Here is a 20,341-nt window from a genome sequence, read left to right on the forward strand (position 1 = left end):
CCACCAATAACCCAAGATGCCCTCCTGGTTTGGGGGTATACTAAGCTGTATACAGGCATTAGGCATTACTCTAGGCATTGCTTAGGGGACTACATGGTGCCAGGGATTGAAGCCACACTGGCTTTGTGCTAAATAAATGCTTTAAATCCTGTACTCTTTAGCTCCTCTGGTGGCTTAGATATATAAAGATACCTCATATCTACACCACAAATGAGTCTAATACCCCTGAGAGCCTGCCCTTGTGTTACTTCTCGACCTCTTGTCATTTCTCCCATTTCTCTTCTTCCCTGATATTTTCATTTCTGTAATCTAGAGCTAATGATTTCCTTTAAAAGGAGTGAATTGTATGGGGGTGTTAAATGCTTTGTAACAAACAAAAAACCCCTCTGTGCTCTCAAGGACTTATTCATCATATTCTTCCTCTTCCTCATTCTTTTCATCCTCCTCACCTTTGTATCTTCCATCTTTTTCTTGCTTTTTCAGCTTTCATAACTCCTTTTTGGCCACATAAGGCTTTCCTTTAGCTTGCTATGTAGCAATATCCTTCTCATGTTTTCCCTTCAGCTTAGCAACCTTACTATCAGAAGACCGCTTTTCATCTGCAGCAGTGTTGATCCCCATCACTCCCTGTTTCCCCATTTTTTGTTTTTTGTTGCGTTATGTTTTGTTTGCAATATCACCAATGGCAATACCAGGAAGTTCTCCTTTGATTTTGAGGCGATACTCAGAACAAAACAATAAAAATTTTGAAGGAAGGTTCTTGGGTGCACTGGGTCCCTGAACTTATTTTTTGTTTCCCCTTTAGGAGGGAGCTAAATTTTCATTTCTCTTTCATAACAGCCTTTGATAGTCTTTGCCATGTATTCACATTCTCTTTAGCAGATATTGTCTTTTCCACTTTCAAAGCCCTTTATAGAAAATTCTGAAAAGTTGATAAAAGCATCTGAATGCTGCTTCTTGTGCTTCTCCTGGCAAATTTGCACAAAGAATACATAGAATGGCATTTTGTCTCTCAGTATTTTTAAAATTGAATCACTGTGAGATAGACTATTACAAAGCTGTTCATGATTGGGTTTCAGTCATACAATATTCCAACACACCTTCCTCCACCAGTGTACATTTCCCAGCACTAGTATCCCAGATTCCCTTATTTTAAAGTGAAGTACAATAGCTTTTATTGAATGAAAATTACTTATATGTGACGGAAGAGAAAGAGAGGAAATATGTGTTCAAAAATGAACATGAGCTTCTGCAGAGTGGAAACAACAAAGATATCAACAATGGGGCTGGAGTGATACTACAGTGAGTAAGTGAGTAAGCACTTGCCTTGCATGCAGCCAACCCAGGTTTGATCACCAGCATCGAACCAATATGGTCCCCCAAACACCGCCAGGAGGAATACTTGAGTGCAGAGCCAGGAGTAACTCCTGAGCCTCACTGGGTATGGCCCCCAAAACCCTAAACAAACAAGTCAGATATGTGTTCAAGGGAGAAAACAGGCTTGAAAAGCCAAGCCACCTCTCAGTTCTTACATTCTTCTTTGCCAAAGTTGTTTTTGTTGACTTTGGGGTCACACCTGCTGGTGCTCAGGATTTACTCCTGGGTCTGTGTTCATGGGACCATATGCAGTGCCAGGGATTTAACCCAGGGTAGGTGTATGCAAGGAAAATACCTTACCCACTGTACTATCTCTGTTTAACCAGTTTTCCTCACTGAGGCACAGATCCACCCAGTGCTCATCCAACTCTCACCCCATATTCTCTATAGAGCTCAATGGCTATGAGAGTTGAAGTCAGAAGTAAGTTTATACTTCTGGGAACAGTAATTTTTTATTTTTTGTTAAAAACAGCATGATTTACAAAGTTATTCATTATACATTTGTTTCAAGCATTTAGTGTTCTAACACCACCAGTATGACCTTCCCTCCACCAGTGATTCCATTTTTCCCTCCCATCCCCAACCTGCCACCTTAGGCACAAAACAAATTAACTTTGTATTACTTGTTTTAACAAAACTTTAAAAAAATGGAAAATAGAATGATCGGAAAATAAATCAGGAAGAGCCAATTTGTGAGTGTTATATTTTAACCTATGTAAGTAAGGAAAATAAAACCCTTTGATACGATATAATAAAGTGCTTATTCTCATTTACATAAGCAAGTTTTCAATTCTGTAATCTAAAGTATATTGCATTAAATATTATCTTATATTTGGTTCTCATTATGGCAATAATCATGCCTTACCTTTCATTAATAAGACTTTAATTTTTTTTAATTTTTTTAATGAACCACCATGGGGTAGTTACAGACTTTCAAATTTTGAGTCATACAATGATGGAGTGCCCATCCCTCCACCAGTGCTCGTTCTCCACCACCAATGTTACCAGTATCCCTCCCAAACCCCCTCACTCCCCCCACCCTCCCTCCCTCTGCCTCTGTGACAGGCACATTCCCTTTTACTCTCTTTCCTTTTAGGGCGTTGTGGTCTGAAATGCACGTATTGACTGGCCATCATGTTTGGTCTACAGTCTACTTTTGGCATGCACTTCCCATCCCGAGTGGGCCCTCTAAACACCCTTTACTTGGTGGTCCCTTCTCTATCTGAGCTGCCTTTTCCCCAGCATGTGAGGCCGGCTTCCGAGCCATGAAGCACACCTCCTGGTACTTTTATCTACTATCCTTGGGTGTTAGTCTCCCTTTCTGTTACTTTATATTCCACAAATGAGTGCAATTTTTCTATGTTGGAACAGTAATTTTTTTAACAAAGACACCCCTTGCCTTACTAAGACACAATCAATCAAGGTATAACAACTTTGGCCAGAGACCCTGAGGATTTTTACTGGGAGAAATTCCTTACTACCTGATTCAGAAATACTGTTGTTTGGGAGAGGTTTCAGTGATGGGTGGGGCCCAGTACAATCTAAGGTTGGTCATTTACAAGATAGTTTTATTTTGGTCAACCTTGTCTGTCTTGTATAGACAGAAGTAGGAGTGAAAATTTCCCTGTGTTTAGGGTTGTTAACCAGAGGAGTAATGGAGTATCACACCATGGAGAGGGACAAATTTATTCTATAAAAACTGAATTCAGAAGGAAGTTATGACAGAAAGAACTATAGGATCAGTGTAGTGTTAGATCCAGCAGTCCAACAGGTGCCCCCTCAACAATGGCCTAATACCCACGAGGGCATTATTTGGGCAAGCTAATGCCTGAGTGAAAGAAAGGGGTACTGAATTCTTGATCTGCAGTTCTGGGAGGGAGTGGGCTACAAAGATGTCCATTTGATTGACAGGTCTCTAGTATCTATACCAAACCCAAATGATGGGGGGGATCCTTTTTCTCTTTTTTATTTTGGGGTCACAACTGGTATTGCTCAAGATTTACTCCTGGCTCAGTGCTCAGGGATCACTCCTGGTGGGCTTCAGGCAACCATATGTACTGCCAGAATCAAATCACTGTTGGCCATGTATAAGGCAGGTGCCTTATCCACTATACTCTCTCTCTCTCTCTCTGGCCAAGGGTCCTTTTTGAAACAAACAAACAAAGAAAAACAAATAAACTCCCAAAAAGTTATTGACCCCACCACCACTAAAGAAAAAATAATTTCATTCAGGTCTAGAAAGATAGTACAATGGGTAGGGCACTTGCCTTGTATGCTGGCCAACCTGGGTCCGATCCTGGCATCCCATATGGTTGCCTGAGCACTATCAGGAGTGGTTCCTGAGTGCAGAGTTCAGGAGTCAACCCTGAGCATTGCTGAGTGTGGCCCAAAGAAACAAAAAACAACAAAAATTTGTTCTTGAATTACACCCAGCATTACTCAGGGCTTACTCCTAGCTCTGAGCTCAGAGATCACTCCTTGTGGGACTTGGGGGACCATACAGGTGCTGGGGATAGAACCTAGGTTGATTATGTGCAAGGCAAACATCCTATCTGCTATACTATCTCTCAATCTCCTAAATTTTGGGGATTTTTCTGGCCACACCCAGTAGTGCTTAGGTGGAACTTGGGGGTAAGGTATAGAGATCAAACCTGGGTGGGCATGTACAAAGATTTTCTTTCATAAGATTTATATGGAATAAAAACTTGTTTGCTCTGCATTTGGAAAAGTCACAATTCTATGGAATGCTGATTTATTGGCTAGAACTTTTTATTTTCTTTTTTGGTCACACTCGGTGATGCTCAGGGTTTACTTGTCTTTGCACTCAGGAATTACTCCTGGTGGTGCTCAGGGGACCATATGGGGATGCTGGGAATCGAACCCGGGTCAGCCGCGTGCAAGGCCAACGCCCTACCTGCTGTGCTACTGCTCTAGCCCCTTGCTAGTACTTTTATAAATTATAAGGAATTATCAAAAAATTAATTTTTATCTAAGTAAAATATGGCAAAAATGAAATTATGAATAATTCTCTCACTTAGGGATAAATGCTTCTAACATTTAGGTATTCATCCATATTTTCATTATTTCTCATATTTTCATTATTTCTCATCTCCCTCATGTGTGTATGCACATGTGAGCAATTTTCTTTATGTTTCTGGTGTGACAAGGCATTTGAAAAATTTTAGTTCCCCCTTACAACTTATATAAACACTGTAGTTTATAAAGTTGTTCATGATGATTTGTTAGAGACATTTAATATACCAACACAAATCCCACCACCATCTCACCATCCCACCACCATTATCTGCAATTTTCCCAACCACGCCTTAAGCCTGCCCCCATAGCAGGCCCACAATAATTTATTTATTTATTTTTTTTTCTGCTTTTTTTTTCTTTCTTTTTTTTTTAATTTTATTTATTTTTTTTATAATTTATTTATTTTTAATTAGAGAATCACCGTGAGGGTACAGTTACAGATTTATACACTTTTGTGCTTATACTTCCCTCATACAAAGTTCGGGAACCCATCCCTTCACCAGTGCCCATTCTCCACCACCCGTAAACCCGGCGTCCCTCCCACCCTCCCCACTCCCATCTCCCCCCCACCCCACCCTGCCACTGTGGCAGGGCATTCCCTTCTGTTCTCTCTCTCTAATTAGCTGTTGTGGTTTGCAATAAAGGTGTTGAGTGGCCGCTGTGCTCAGTCTCTAGCCCTCATTCAGCCCGCAACTCCCTTCCCCCACATGGCCTTCAACTACAATGTAGTTGGTGATCGCTTCTCTGAGTTGCCCTTTCCCCGGAACGTGAGGCCAGCCGCGAAGCCATGGGGTCAACCTCCTGGTACTTATTTCTACGGTTCTTGGGTATTAGTCTCCCACTCTGATATTCTATATACCATAGATGAGTGCAGTCTTTCTATGTCTGTCTCTCTCTTTCTGACTCATTTCACTCAGCATGAAACTTTTCATGCCCATCCACTTAACTACAAAATTCTTGACTTCCTTTTTTCTAACAGCTGCATAGTATTCCATTGTATAGATGTACCAAAGTTTCCTCAACCAGTCATCCGTTTTGGGGCATTCGGGTTTTTTCCAGATTCTGGCTATTGTAAACAGTGCTGCGATGAACATACATGTGCAGATGTTGTTTCGATTGTACTTTTTTGATTCTCTGGGATATATTCCCAGCAGTGGTATTGCTGGGTCAAATGGGAGCTCAACCTCTAGTTTTCTGAGAATCGTCCGAAGAAATGAACAGAAACTTTACCAAGGAAGAAATACGAATGGCCAAAAGGCACATGAAAAAGTGCTCTGCATCACTAATCATCAGAGAGATGCAGATCAAAACAACCATGAGATACCACCTCACACCACAGAGACTGGCACACATCCAAAAGAACAAAAGCAACCGCTGTTGGAGAGGATGTGGGGAGAAAGGGACCCTTCTACACTGCTGGTGGGAATGCCGGCTAGTTCAGCCCTTCCACAATAATTTATTTTATATTGCTTGTTATAATTATCTAAAAGAATGATCAAAAGATGTTTCCTCAGAATAAAGTTAGTGAAGATTGTTGTCTTACCATGGAGCTATCAAGCCCTTGTATAAAAGATTACTAAGATGTTGTTACAAGTTAAGACTTCTATATTGATATTTTGTTCATTGAGATTGGATGCTTCTACATTACATCCATCTAATCTGGTGTGTTACTGCTAGTTCATCAGTGTTCTAGAGTTTGAGGTGTCACACAGCCATAAATGTGGCCTTGCATTTCAAGAAGTCTAAAATTTTTGATCAGGTGATAGAGCTACTGTTAAATTTTAACTGGGTGGCATTTGGGGTGTGTGAATGACTTCCAGGGCTTCTGGAAGTACAGGGAAATGGGGGAGGTAGCCTACCACCAACTCTGATAAAGCCTGAGATTTCAGTCACAACAGATTAATTCTCAACAGATTAATTTCTGGATGAGGCTCGTCCTGAGGAGTGGAGTCCAGCCAGCGCAATTTACTTTAAATATCAAAACAGGAAGAGAGAGCTCAAGAGCTAGAGAACATGCTTTTGATGGAGGAGGGCCAGTTTTGATTCCTGGCACTGCATGGTCGCTGAGTACAGAGCCAGGACTAGACCCTGAGCACTGCTAAGTGTGTCCCAGAAAAAAACAAAAAATCAAAATGTTGTGGTGCTGGAATAAAAGCAGACTTTCAGAAAATGGAACAGAGTTGAGATCCCAGAAATAGACCCGAGGCTAGAGCTATAGCACAGCAGGTAGGGCAGCCAACCTGGGTTTAATTCCCAGCATCCCATATGGTCCCCCAAGCACCTCCAGGAGTAATTCCTGAGTGCAGAGCCAGGAAAAAACCCTGAGCATCGCTGGGTGTAACCCCAAAAGCACAAAACAAAACAAAACCTCTCAGAAATAGACCCTTAGATGTAAGGACAGTTAATTTATGACAAAGGAGGTAGGTGCATTAAATAGAGAAAGGAAAATGTCTTCAACAAATGGTGTTTGGAAAATTGGTTAATCATATCCTATGTATATGTGTATATATATATAAATATAAATATATATATGGTAGATCCCTGACTTAGAAAATGTCTTCATGTGGGTGCCAGAGTGATAGTATAGTGGGTAGGGCATTTGCCTTGCATGTAGCTGACCCAGGTTTGATTCTCAGCATCCCATATGGTCCCCTAAGCCCTGCCAAGAGTAATTCCTGAGTGCAGAACAAGGAGTAACCCCTGAGCATCGCTGGGTGTGACCCCCCCAAAAAAAGGCAAAAAAAGAAAATGTTTTCATGATTTAACTCCATTGACAAAGAAAACAAATTTGAAAATATATCAGACTACCACCCTATCACCATAACAGTATTGTAAATCAAGGTGTCTAAAACAAAATTTCTTAAAAATAAAATTTCTTAAAAATTAGGGGTCAGGGGTCTGAATGATAGTATAGCAGTTAAGGGTGCCTGCCTTGCATGTGGCTGATGTGGGTCCAATACCCGGTACCCTATATGATCACCTGAGCCCACCAGGGGTGATTCCTGAGTGCAGAGCCAGGAGCAAGCTCTGAACACAGCTGGGTGTGGCCCACCTAAAAAATAAATAAAATTTGGAGAAATAGTAGGACAGGGTTTGACCACTTTCTTTGCAAATGTTTGACCCAGGTCAAATCCTTGGCACCACATATTGTCCCCTGAGCCCACCAGAAACGATTCCTGACGGTAGAGCCAGGAGTAATCCCTAAACACTGACAGGTCCCAGCAACCAGAAAGTAAAAATAAAAGAAAAAAATTTGGCATTGCAAAACTATGACTAAAATATAGATACCCTACAGAAGCAATGGGAATCACAAGATATCACATACCGTATTATTATGGTGAATGGGAAGTGGGGAGGGAAGGGGCAAGTTAAAAGTGGTGATTTATTTATTTTTGTTCGGGGGCCACACCCAACTGTGCTCACGGCTTACTCCTGATTCTGTGCTCAGGGACCACTCCTGGTGGGCTCAGGGGACCATGTGGGGTTCCAGGGATTGAACCCAGGTTGGCCATGTGCAAGGTTAAGTATCATACTTGCTATACTATCTCTCTGTCCCACAATTGGTCATTTTAAATCTTTTTTTAATGCTCTTTGGGTCACACCTGGTGATGCACAGGGGTTACTCCTGGCTCATGCACTCAGGAATTACTCCTGGCGGTGCTCAGGGGACCATATGGGATGCTGGGAATTGAACCCAGGTTGGCTGTGTGCAAGGTAAATGCCCTACCCGCTGTGCTATCACCCCAGCCCAGGTCATTTTAAATCTTAACAACATGAGGAATAGAAACTCAAGATAATAGAAATGGTTATGGAACAGGGATAAGAACACATAAAAAGGTGAAATACTGGGCAGATAAGCTTCTCTTGAACCCTGACACAGAATAGGTTCTCTTGGACCCTATACTCATACCCTGATGCACGATAGCATACAGAGAAGATGGAAAGAAAAGAAGCATGTGCCAGAAAATCAAGGAAAGACACAAGAGACCAAGAACAGCAAGCATCAGCAAGGAGAGGCAGACTACACTGTATCAGCAACAACTTATCAGGCCATCAACAGAACCAAGACTTTGGGGGATAGAACCAGTGAGATACCTGCATGGACATGAGAACCAGTGAGGAGCCAGTGGGGAGGCCTGTGTATAAAATACTGAAGCATCCAAAACTACCTTTTTAGAGTTGTTAAATAAATGATGATAATTTCATAAACATCTGGAGTTTTTCATGCTAATTTACATATTAGGACCAATGTAGAAGCTAGATTGTTCCCCAATATCTAGAGGTAAGAATATTTACAGAACTCTCTCTCTCTCACACACACACAAAATTAGAACTTAATTTAAGTTCTTCTTAACAGTCACAGAAGACATAGTTATATGAAAATAACCAATAGTTATATAAATCATCACTTATTATCAGGGAAATGCAAATCAAAACAATTAGCAATTACTTGCACTTTGACATCTGATTTCAGAACTGTGAACAAGTTCTGTTGTCTCTAAGTCACCCAATTTGTGAAACTTTCCTATAGCAGTCCAAACTTCAGAATCTTTTAAAACCATTATTCTCTCCACCATTATTACTACACACTCAAATTAGTCTGAGTTCTCATTTTTCCCCCCTGGACCACTGCTGTTATTGTTAACTGTTTTTATGGCCTCCAAACATTTCTTCCACCAAACTCAATCACCTCAATCTCATCAAAAGTTTTCACTTAAGTACATAATTCTTTCCCTGTTTGTTTTTAAAGACTGTCCAGTGGTGCTCAGGGGACAAGACAATGAAGGGAATTGAACCCAGGACTTCATGTAAAACATGTACACTAGCTCCCTTTTATGTGGGTGCACACCCAGTGATGCTGAGGTGTCAGTCCTGGTGATGCTCAGCGGACCATATGCCTTGACTCCTATACTAGTTCTCTGGCCCCCACACTAGCACTTTGACCTAAGTCCCCAGTACCAAACAGTCCACAATTATATTTTACTCTGGGGATACCCCAAAAACTGTGCCAGAGGCCATCATGGATATACCTGACCATGCTCAGGAAGCCATGCAGTTTGGGGGCTCAAATCTGGGGCTCTGTGTATATGGAGTTTGTGCTCTAGTCCTCTGAGCCATTTCCCCCAGCTGCTGTGTATGTACTTCTTTTTTTGATTTTTTTTTGTTTTGGGGCCACACTGGCAGTGCTCAGGGGTTACTACTCTCTCTGCACTCAGGAATCCTTCATGGCAGTGCTCAGGGTACTACATGGGGTGCCAGTAATTGAACCCAGGTCGGTCATGTGCAAGGAAAATGCCTACCTACAGTACTATCACTCTAGGCCCCTGTAATTCTTTTGTTGTTGTTTTGTTTGGGGGCCACACATGGCAGTGCTCAGGACTTATTCCTTGGTAGGAATAAGATAGGAAGCAGAGGAAAGGTGTTACTATTTCTCTCCTGTTTGGCCACCACCACCACCTCACTAGTAAAGTCCCCTAGGGGAGGGCAGGACTCATAAAAAAAAAGCCTGCAGAAGCTCCTACTCAGAGTTGACAAGAGTCCTGACCTCCACCCACATTTCTCATGCTACTTGTCTACTCTCACAGAAAAGAATTTCAGGGGATTGGAGCAACAGTATAGTGAGTAAGGCACTTGTCTTGATCTGGGCAACTCAGGTTCAATTCCCAGTACCACTGGGACCAGGAAGGAGTAATTCCCGAGCACAGAGCCAGGAATGAGCTCTGAGCACAGACAGGTATGGCCCCAAACAAACAAACAAACAAACAAACAAAAAATAATGAGAACGAGAGCAATAGTAGAATGGGTAGGATGCTTGCCTTGTCCAAGGCCAACCACGGTTCAGTCCCTGGCATCTCATATGGTCCCCTGAGACCCACCAGGAGTAAGCCCTGAGCACAGCCAGGTGTGCCCACCATCACCAAAAAAAATATCAGAAGACAAATTGTGAGAAATTTTATGTGGGATACAGGAGGAAAGTGGGGGGAAGAAACGCATTGCTGAGTGAATGCAGAGGAAAAGTGGGAAGAGAGAGAAAGAGAGACAGAGTCAAAAACAGAGGAGAGAGAAGACAGACAGAGAAGGAAGCACTTAAATAACCCAAGTTGGGGTGCAAGTGGATCACCATACAGTTAAAGGAAAGAGAGAGACAGATACAGAATAATGTCTCCCATGTGGGCTATAAAGAAGCAGAGTAACGGAATAACAAATGATCAAAGGCAACAGAACCTGAAAACTGGTTTAAAGAGCTGTTTACCATAGCTGTGAGTATCAGGAGGGTACTCTGAGATAGCAGTGGGAAAACAGCTAATCTGGCAGAGGGGGTGGGGTTGGAATGCTACATGCATGAAACTCCAAAACTGCAAATCACAGTGTCATATATACATATATGTAATATATAGTTTTGCTCCTTATTTTCTTTTTTCTTAAAATACTGGGAATTATAAAGTTACAAAGATATTTATGATTGAATTTAAGGTGTATATTGTTCCAACATTAAATATACTTTTTAAATTTCACACCCAGGGCCAGAGTGATAGTCCAATGGGTAGGGCAATGCTGCTGACCGGGTTCAATCCCCAGTACTACATATGGTCCCCTGAGCCTGGCCAGGAATTATTCCTGAATATACAGCCAGGAGTAAGCCCTGAGCACTGCTGGGTGTGACAAAAAAAAATCACACACCCAGAATATCCAGGAATGGGTGACTCAGATAAGATGGAGAGCTCACCTTGTGATTTTCCAAAGCTGCTCTTAAAGGATATTTTCCCAAGCTGCTCCACCTTTGGGTATGGTTGCTAAGGCTCTGTCAAGGAAGACACTGACTGCTGAATCCATAGGACATCATGGTAGGTCTTTGATCAATTCTTCATGGGCTTGAGCCAGTTCTGACTTTCTGAAATTCATTGCCAAGCACCACCACCCACCCCGCCCTCACAGTTTCTGCCTGCTTCAGGGAGATTATACTATTCATCATCACCGTCATCCCTTTGCTCATCGATTTGTTTGAGCGGGCACCAGTAACGTCTCTCATTCTGAGACTTATTGTTACTGTTTTTGGCATATCCAATACGCCACGGGTAGCTTGCCAGGCTCTACCATGCGGGTGCGATACTCTCAGCAGCTTGCCAGGCTCCCCGAGAGATACTGTTACAGACTATATATTTATACAATATTATATATGTATATAACTATAAGCATATTTTTTTGTTTTGGTGCTATACCTAGAAATGCTCAGGGGTTACTCCTAGTTCTGTGCTCAGGAATTACTCCTGGTGGTGCTCAGGGGACTATGGGTGCAAGCAATTGAATCCAGGTCTGCAAAAAACAAGGCAAATGCCCTACCTTCTGCACTATTGCTTCGGCCCCATATAATTATATATATTTATTTGATGCAGGACCCGGGGCTGAGATCTCCAAGCCTGCTCGGATCAGAACTGAGCCTCCTCCACCCAGACCCCCATTTTCCAGTAGCTTGGCAGCCACACCCACAAACTGCCCCCTCCCCCCTTCCCCATGTAATCCCATCAACAGCCATGATCCAGAGACTATAAAACAATGCTCCAGGAAGCACAGGGCCTCGAATGCCTAGTTATAGCCTAGTTCTCCCTCTAGGAGAACCTGGCAAGGTACTGAGAGCCTCCTGCCCGCATGGCAGAGCCTGGGAAGCTCTCCGTGGCGTATTCAATATGCCAGCTACAGTAACAATGGTGGGTCTCCTTCCCCTTCCCCTGAAAGAGCCTCCAATGGGGCACTGCTGGGAAGAACGAGTAAAGAGAGGCTGCTAAAATCTCAGGGCTAGGATGAATGGAGACGTTACTGGGCCCACTTGAGCAAATCAATGATCAACGGGATGATAGTGATACAGTGATTTGATGTAGTGCTTATATCATAATAAAGTCTCAGAGTAATTTAATTTTATTCTTCCTGTCATGCCTCTTGCAGTCAGTTTTAGTGCTGAATTTCACCTTGGCGACAGAGATAGTACATCAGGTAAGGCACTTGCCTTGCATGCAGTTGACCTGGGTTTGATCCCTGGTACCAGATATGGTCCCCTGAGCACTGTGAGGAATGATTCCTAAGTGCAGAACCACGAGTAAACCTTGTGTGTGGTTTACACCCACATACACTGGGTGTGGCTCGAAAGCCCCAACCCATATATTAACCAAAAAACCTCTTCAGTCTTAGGCTCAGAGAGCTTAGCAGACACTGAGAGCATACTTTGCCTGCACGAGGCCAGCACCGCATGGTCCCCCAAGCAGCGATCACCACTGGAAGTGACCCGCAAGCAACAAACTGGGACTAGTGGCTGAGCACCCTCGAGTGTAGGCCCAAAACAAAAGTCTCAAAGCACTGCTAGAGGAAGAAGTAAGCAGACAAATATAAATTCATGATTCTAATTTCAACCTGCCCTTGCAGCTGCTCAGCAGCTCTTACATTTGTCTCATGCATTCCCTGGCACGGTCCCCACAAAGAACTTCCCTTTCTCCCAAAACTGTATCACTGTCATCCTATGTTGTTCGTCGATTTACTCGAGCGGGCACCAGTAACGTGTCTATTCCTCCCAGCTCTGAGATTTTAGCAGCCTCTCCTTATTTGTCTTTCCCAACGATTGGAGGGTCTTTCAGGGTCAGGGGAAATAGCCCTATCATTACTGTTTTTGGCATATCAAATACACCACGGGTAGCTTGCCAGGCTCTGCCCATGCGGGCAGGATACTCTCAGTAGCTTGCCAGGCTCTCCGAGAGGCATGTGTATATATATACAAGTAGTGGGACTAGTGGCTGAGCACCCTCGTATATATATATATATATATATGTTACTTATATATAATCATAGAAAGTAACATATATATATTACTTTCTATGATTTGTTGCCTACTGTCTGAACTCCATCAAATATGATGTGGTAATTATGGAAAATGGGTAGGAAGTGTCTTATAATGTGTCGCGATCTGGAAAGCGGCCTGGATCGTGGCAGTGGTTGGGTAGTGGAGGTCGGCTGCCAGGGCTGGGTCCCTTGAGGCAGGGAGGGTTCTCACCCGCCCCCACCCCCCGTGGAGCGCCCCGAGTGAAAACAGCCTGGTGCAGAGTCCGGAAAATAGATTCCAAATATCCCCCTGCCTCTACTTCTACAGACTTCCCAGATTTTACTAAAACACTTCCTCCTGAAACAAATTAATCTTTCAGGACCAGAGAGATAGTACAGAGGGGAAGGCACTTGTCTGCTGCCAACCTGGATGTGATCCTCGGTATCCCATACGGTTCCCCAGAGTCCTGCTAGAAGTGACTCCTGAACACAGGATCAGGAGTAGGTCCCGAGCTCTGTTGGGTGTACACTCAAAAAAAAAAAAAACAAACCAATACATGAAAACACATTAATCTTCATGCTGTCCAGCCCTGCTCTCCAGACACCAGTCTCCTTTTCTAGAAAAATAATATGTTACTGCTGATCTCTTAGCTTTTCCTTTCAGAGGCTATTTTATGATCCTACAAGAGGCAAGTATAGAAAAGGGACTGGGATATAACTTGGTGGTAAAATGCATGCTGAGTTCTTAGCACCCAACCCCCACTGCATAAAAAAGCATAAATATGGAAAAGAGGGGCAAGCAACAGTACAGTGGGTAAGGCACTTGCCCTGTACATGGCCAACCTAGGTTCTATCCCCAGGATCCCATAGTGTTCTCTGAGTTTACCAGGAGCCTGCCAGGAGTAATTTCTGAGTGTAGAGCTAGGAGTAACCCTTGGGCATCAGAGGGTGTGGCTCAAAACCCGTCCCCTCAAATAAAAGGGAAAAGAGGTACTGATCATGAAAATAAGTAGGGTTGGGGGCTGGAGCAATAGCACAGTGGGTAGGGTGTTTGCCTTACACGCGGCCAACCTGGGTTCGATTCCCACTATTCCATATGGTCCCCTGAGCACCGCCAGGTGTGATTCCTAAGTGCAGAGCCAGGAGTAACCCCTGTGCATCGCCGGGTGTGACCCCCCAAAAAAAGCAAAAAAAAAAATAAGTAGGATTGACAGGGACAAGGAGCTAGCTCTTTAGTGTGAAAGCATGCTTTGCGTACAGAAGCTCCAGAAGCCTATGGACCCCAGGAACCAAGCTGGGAGTAGCCACTGAGACTGTTGGGTGTGGTCCCAAAACCAGAAAAAGAGATAAGATTGATGTCAGGAAGAAAGCTCAAAGAGCTGTAGCACATGCCTGGAACACATAGGATCCGAGGTTTGATCCCTGGCATGGCACAGGCTCCCAAGCACTGTTAGGCATAGTCTTGGTGGCTCCATAACCACAGGGTAGCCCCTTCACACCCCAAAGAAAACCTCCAAACTACAAACAAACAAAAAGAGAAATAGGATTTGGCTAGATGAAGATACGGGAGATGATATTTCAAGCACAGAGAATATCCTGGGCAAAGGCATAGCAGTTGGAATAAATAAGTTATATTTAGAAAACAGGGTATAGCAAGTAGAGTGTAATAGAGAAATGATCCCAGTTGCTGCCTCAAGTGCTATGTCTCCCTTTCCAGTTCTAATTTCCCAGGCTGTCTTGCTCTACATACCAGCTGATTTACTACTGATGCATGCCCCCTCACCCATCCTATCTAGCCTGGAACTCCATTATAATTTTCTAAGCTGTAATATCAGACATCTATAGGGTTTTTTGGGGGGTAGAGGGAGATGGAGGCATCACACCCCGTGGTGCTCAGCCTGTCAAGCTATCTCTCTGGACCCGACCTCAGCTACCTGTTCCAGTCCTACTAAAGAGGGGAAGGGGGAAGGGGGGGAAGAGAGGGGAAAATAAAGGGGAAAAGAGAGAGAGCACTGCCTATCCTAGCTCCTTCTTGAGTCATTTTCCAAGTCAGACACCTTCCATTTCTTTGGTTACAATTTGCCCCCAAACACTGAAAACAGGACAATGAATAGAAGGATTACAAAAAGGTCAGGAAAATATGTTTAACTATACAGAGAAAATTTAATCAGCATAAGCCAGCCAGAGGTCGGATCAGAGAGATAGCTCAGGGGCCAGGGGTATCTGCCCTGCATGCACATAGCCCAAAGTCTTGTTTTGTGTTTTTTTGAGCTTTTTGGATCAAACCTGACAATAGTCAGGGGTTACTCCTGGATCTACACTGAGGAAACACTCCTGTAAGTGCTCAGAGAACCACATGGGATGCCAGGGATCAAACCTGGTCGGCTGCAAGCAAAGCAAGTGCTCTATCTGATTTTACTACCACTCTGGCCCAGAGTAGACTTTATTGGTATCTATTTGAATTTGTATTCAAATAAAAAAGCAGTCAAATTCTTCTTGGGGGATAGGGGCATGCTCAGAGCTTACTCCTGACTCTGTGCTCAGGAATCACTCCTGTTGGGCTTGGTGGACCATATGGGATGCCGAGGGTCAAACCCAGGTCAGCCACATGCAATCAAGTACCCTACCTGCTGTACTGTCACTCTGGCCTCAACATTAAGGGAATTTTTAGGTATAAATGTGTATGTTTATTTAAATAAGAAAAAATATAATAAACTACTCAAGCCTTGCTACTTAGAACAGAGTATGATACATAGTAAGCAACCAATAGCTTTTTTTTTTTTTTTGCATTTCTTTGGGTCACACCCAGCGATGCTCAGGGGTTACTCCTGGCTCTGCACTCAGGAATTAATCCTGGTGGTGCTCAGGGGACCATATAGGATGCTGGAATTGAACCTGGGTTGGCCGCATGCAAGGCAAACGCCCTACCCACTGTGCTATCCTCCATCCCGCAACCAATAGTTTTAAAAAGCGTTAGGGGAAAATAAAGCAATAAAGAGGATTTGGGGAAGAGGGCAGAAGAGGAAGCACCAAAAATCTGACCTCCCATCTAGATAATAATTGCTCTGGCAGAACCTGTATGATGTGGGCCAGAGAGATAATACTGTGAGTATTGTCCTGATATCCTGTATGGTTCTTTGAGTCCTGCCATGAGTGGCTCCTGATCATAGATCCAGGAGTAAGGTCTGAGTAACACTGGAAGTGGTAATATTATGGGAGTTTCGATTATGTTTTCCAATAATTCAGAAATTATCATTTATCATAATTTTTGGTAAAAAGCATCAAACTCAGGGCCTCATATATGTGAAGCATGTATTGTACCATTGACCTATATCCCTCACTTACAACTGTGAGTTACTATAAGGTATTTTTACCTTTGAATGATACATACTGAAAATTTACTTTTGAACAACAGATGGAACATATTAATGATACTTTTTCTAGAGTTTGCTTTGAAATTTGGGACAGGGTGACAGAGCAATGGTAAAGTGAGTAGGGCACTTGCCTTGTACCCAGCCAATGCAGGCTTAATCCTTGGAACCCCATATGGTCCCCTGAGATGCCAGGAGTGATCCCTGAGTACAGAGTCAGGAATAAGCCCTGATCACCACTGGGTGTGGCACAAAAACTAAAAAATAAATTAAAATTTAAATATGGGGCTGGACGGAGTGATAGCACAGCGGGTAGGGCGTTTGCCTTGCACGCGCTGACCTGGGTTCGATCCCCGGCATCCCATATCGTCCCCCAAGCACCGCCAGGAGTAATTCCTGAGTGAAAAGCCAGGAGTAACCCCTGTGCATTGCTGGGTGTGACCCAAAAAGCAAAAAAAAAAATAAATATGGGGCTGGAGAGATAGTACAGTAGGTAGGACGTTTGCCTTGCACCTGTGATTGATCCCCAGCATCACATATGGCCCCCTTAGCTTGGCTGGGAATGATTTCTGAATACAGAGGCAGGAGTAAGCCCTGAGCACATTCAGGTGTGTCCTCAAAATCAAAAAAGTAATAATTTAAAAGAAAAATAATAATAGAGTTATTTTGGAGCAAGAGTTCCAAAATAAATTTAAAATAAAATAAAATAATAGTGGAAGGAAAGAAAATATAAAATAAGAGTCTCCAAGAGTTGACACTAGTTTAAATTACTTTCTTTTTTTTTTTTTTTGCTTTTTGGGTCATACCTGGCAATGCACAGGGGTTACTCCTGGCTCTGCACTCAGGAATTACCCCTGGCCGTGCTCAGGGGACCATATGGGATGCTGGGATTTGAACCCGGGTTGGCCGCGTGCAAGGCAAACGCCCTACCCGCTGTGCTATCTCTCCAGCCCCTAAATTATTTTCTAAATAGGGATTCATTATACTATTCTACTTGTGCATATTTTATATTTTCCGTTAAAAAGTTTTAAAAGAAGGGCTGGAGAGACAATATCATGGATAAGGAGTCTGTCTTATATCTGCCTAACCCTGGTTGAACCTGTCAAAACATATGGTTCAAAGAGTGATCCCTGTGTACAGTTGGGTGTGGCCCAAATACACCCTCCAAGAGAACAATGTATGCATGAAACTACCGTTAACTATACTTTTTAGAAATTTAGTACTGTAATAAAAATGGAGAAAAAGTTTTAAGACAATGTCACTGACTGTCAAACATCTGATGAAAGTGTGTATATTAGTCTGAAAGAGTAGAACAGGAGGAGGTGGAATTTGAGAAGAGGAAGGTCTGGCACAGCGTTTGTGGGGACAGTGCCAGGGAATGTATGAGACAAATGAAAGAGCTGCTGAGCAGCTGCAAGGGCAAGCTGAAATCAAATAGTAAGAATTTATGTTGGTCTGCTAGCTTTTCCCCATAGCAGTTCTCTGGAACTTTGAGAACAAAAAGGGAGAAAGCATAGGCACCACACAGAAACACAAATGAAGGGTATTTAAGAAATAAAATATAGACAGGGGTGAAGTGAGACATAAAGTACCTAAGGGTGGCCCCAATAACCCCTAGAAACTACTGGGCCTATTTAATCAGCTCAATCAATGGCTGAATAAAATAGCAGTACTCCTACATTATAAAAAAAGAAAAACTATTGGGCCTTGTTTAAAAATGTTGTTTGGGGCTGAAAAGATAGCATTCGGGTGAGGTGTTAGCATTACATGTAGTCAACCCTGGTTCGATCCTTGGCATTACATATGGCCAACCTGAGCCCTATGAGGAGTGATTCCTGAGCACAGAGCCAGGAATAATCCCTAAGCACCACCAGGTGGGACCCTAAAACAAACAAACAAAAAAACCCCACAAAAGTTGTTTGGGAGAATGTTATAGAAATGTGAGGCATCCATTGATTAAAAGTGGGTTTGTCAAAAGGAGTCTACTAGGCTGTAGGGGGTGTCTGGCTCTTCTTTTTTTGCTTTTGTTTTTGGATTTAGGGTCACATCTAGTGGTGCTCAAAGATTACCCACTCCTGATGGTTCTAGGGACTGAACTGGAGTCAGCCACATGCAAGGCTAGTGTCTTGCTTGTTGTATGATCTCTTCAGTCCCCTCCAACTCATCTCCTAAGATACCAGTTGGATCTTTAGATTTTGGATGTTCTAATATTTCTCTAGGAAAACTCTCCACATGAGGTTTTAATAACATGTGACTTTAGGCAAGGTATTCCCTTCTCTGAACCTTGGTTTGCTCATCTACAATAATTTGGGATAAAAATACCAACCTTAGGGCCAGAGCGATAGCACAGCGGGTAAGGTGTTTGCCTTGCACTCGGCCAACCCGGGTTCAATCCCCGGCATCCCATATGGTCCCCAAAGCATCGCCAGGAATAATTCCTGAGTGCAGAGCCAGGAGTAACCCCTGAGCATTGCTGGGTGTGACCCAAAAAGAAAAAAAAACCTACTTTACTGAGCAGATATGAAGATTAAGTAAAATAATGTGGGTAGAGAGGTGGTGATATGGCTCAATGGCAGAATGCATACGGAAAACCTGAGTTTGATCTAGGGTAGAGAGCACAAACAGTAATAATGTCTACTGTAGTGATGTTCACAAGGTCCTTCACTCCCTCAGCAGGTGAATACAATTTACCTCAATTCTGAAGTTGATAAATAAAGAAACACAAAATTAGACATGAAGATATGTTTTTCCTCTCCAAGGGTAAAAGCGACTTTCTTAATAAACTGAGATAAAAAGCTTCTTTGTAAAGAAAAAGAGGAATAGTAGTAGTAATCGCAAACACTTACATAATACTAATGCCAGACACTGTCCAAAAGCTATAATATAGCTATTGTTACTATAATACACAGATATGGAACAAAAAGGAAAGGTATGACCTACAGATTGAAATGTGACTGAGAGTATCTAGAAGAGTTATATATGAGAGCAAGCCTAAGATTGAATACTGGAGGGCTTCATCACTAAATAACCGTGCAGAAAAGACAGAACCTGAAAAGGAAACTGGAAGGAATGGCAAAAACAGGAGCCAGAGAGATATTACAGTGGTTAAGGTGCTTTTCTGGCATCTCACCAACCCATTTTCAAATACCAGTACAACATATGGTATCCCAAGAATCACCAGAGGTCACTCCTAAGCACAGAACCAGGACTAATCCCTGAGCACCGACAGGTGTGGCCAAACTGCTCCCCTAAAAAATGGTAACAGGACAACGTATGTACAAAAGCATTTCAAAGAAGATCCACCCTGGGTGTCAAATTTCACTTGAGATACCATGTAAGATGAAGACTGAAAGTTATCTATTGGGGGCTAGGGATGTATCTCAGTGGTAGAGCCCCTGGATCCAACCCTTAGTACCAACAAAATAAATAAAAGTATCTATTGTATTTAGTGTCTTTTTTTTTCCTCTTTTTTTTCTTTTTATTTATTTATTTATTTATTTGCTTTTTGGGTCACACCCAGTGATGCTCAGGGGTTACTCCTGACTTTGCACTCAGGAATTACTCCTGGCAGTGCTTCGGGGACCATATGGGATGCCGGGGATCGAACCCAGGTCGGCCGCGTACAAGGCAAACGCCCTACCTGCTGTGCTATCACTCCGGCCCCTGTATTTAGTGTCTTAATGATTGAAGTGATCACAGATTGAGAGGGTCAAACCTGTAGAATACATTTTAAGGAACCATGAAGATGAAAA

General features: G+C 42.9%; 1 pseudogene; it reads right to left on the reverse strand.

The window, feature by feature from the left end:
- Window positions 1-402: 402 nt before the first annotated feature.
- LOC129399787 (high mobility group protein B1-like) lies at window positions 403-1,004 on the reverse strand (annotated as a pseudogene).
- Window positions 1,005-20,341: the final 19,337 nt, after the last annotated feature.

This window comes from Sorex araneus, chromosome X, assembly GCF_027595985.1.
Source record: "Sorex araneus isolate mSorAra2 chromosome X, mSorAra2.pri, whole genome shotgun sequence".
Lineage (NCBI taxonomy): Eukaryota > Metazoa > Chordata > Mammalia > Eulipotyphla > Soricidae > Sorex > Sorex araneus.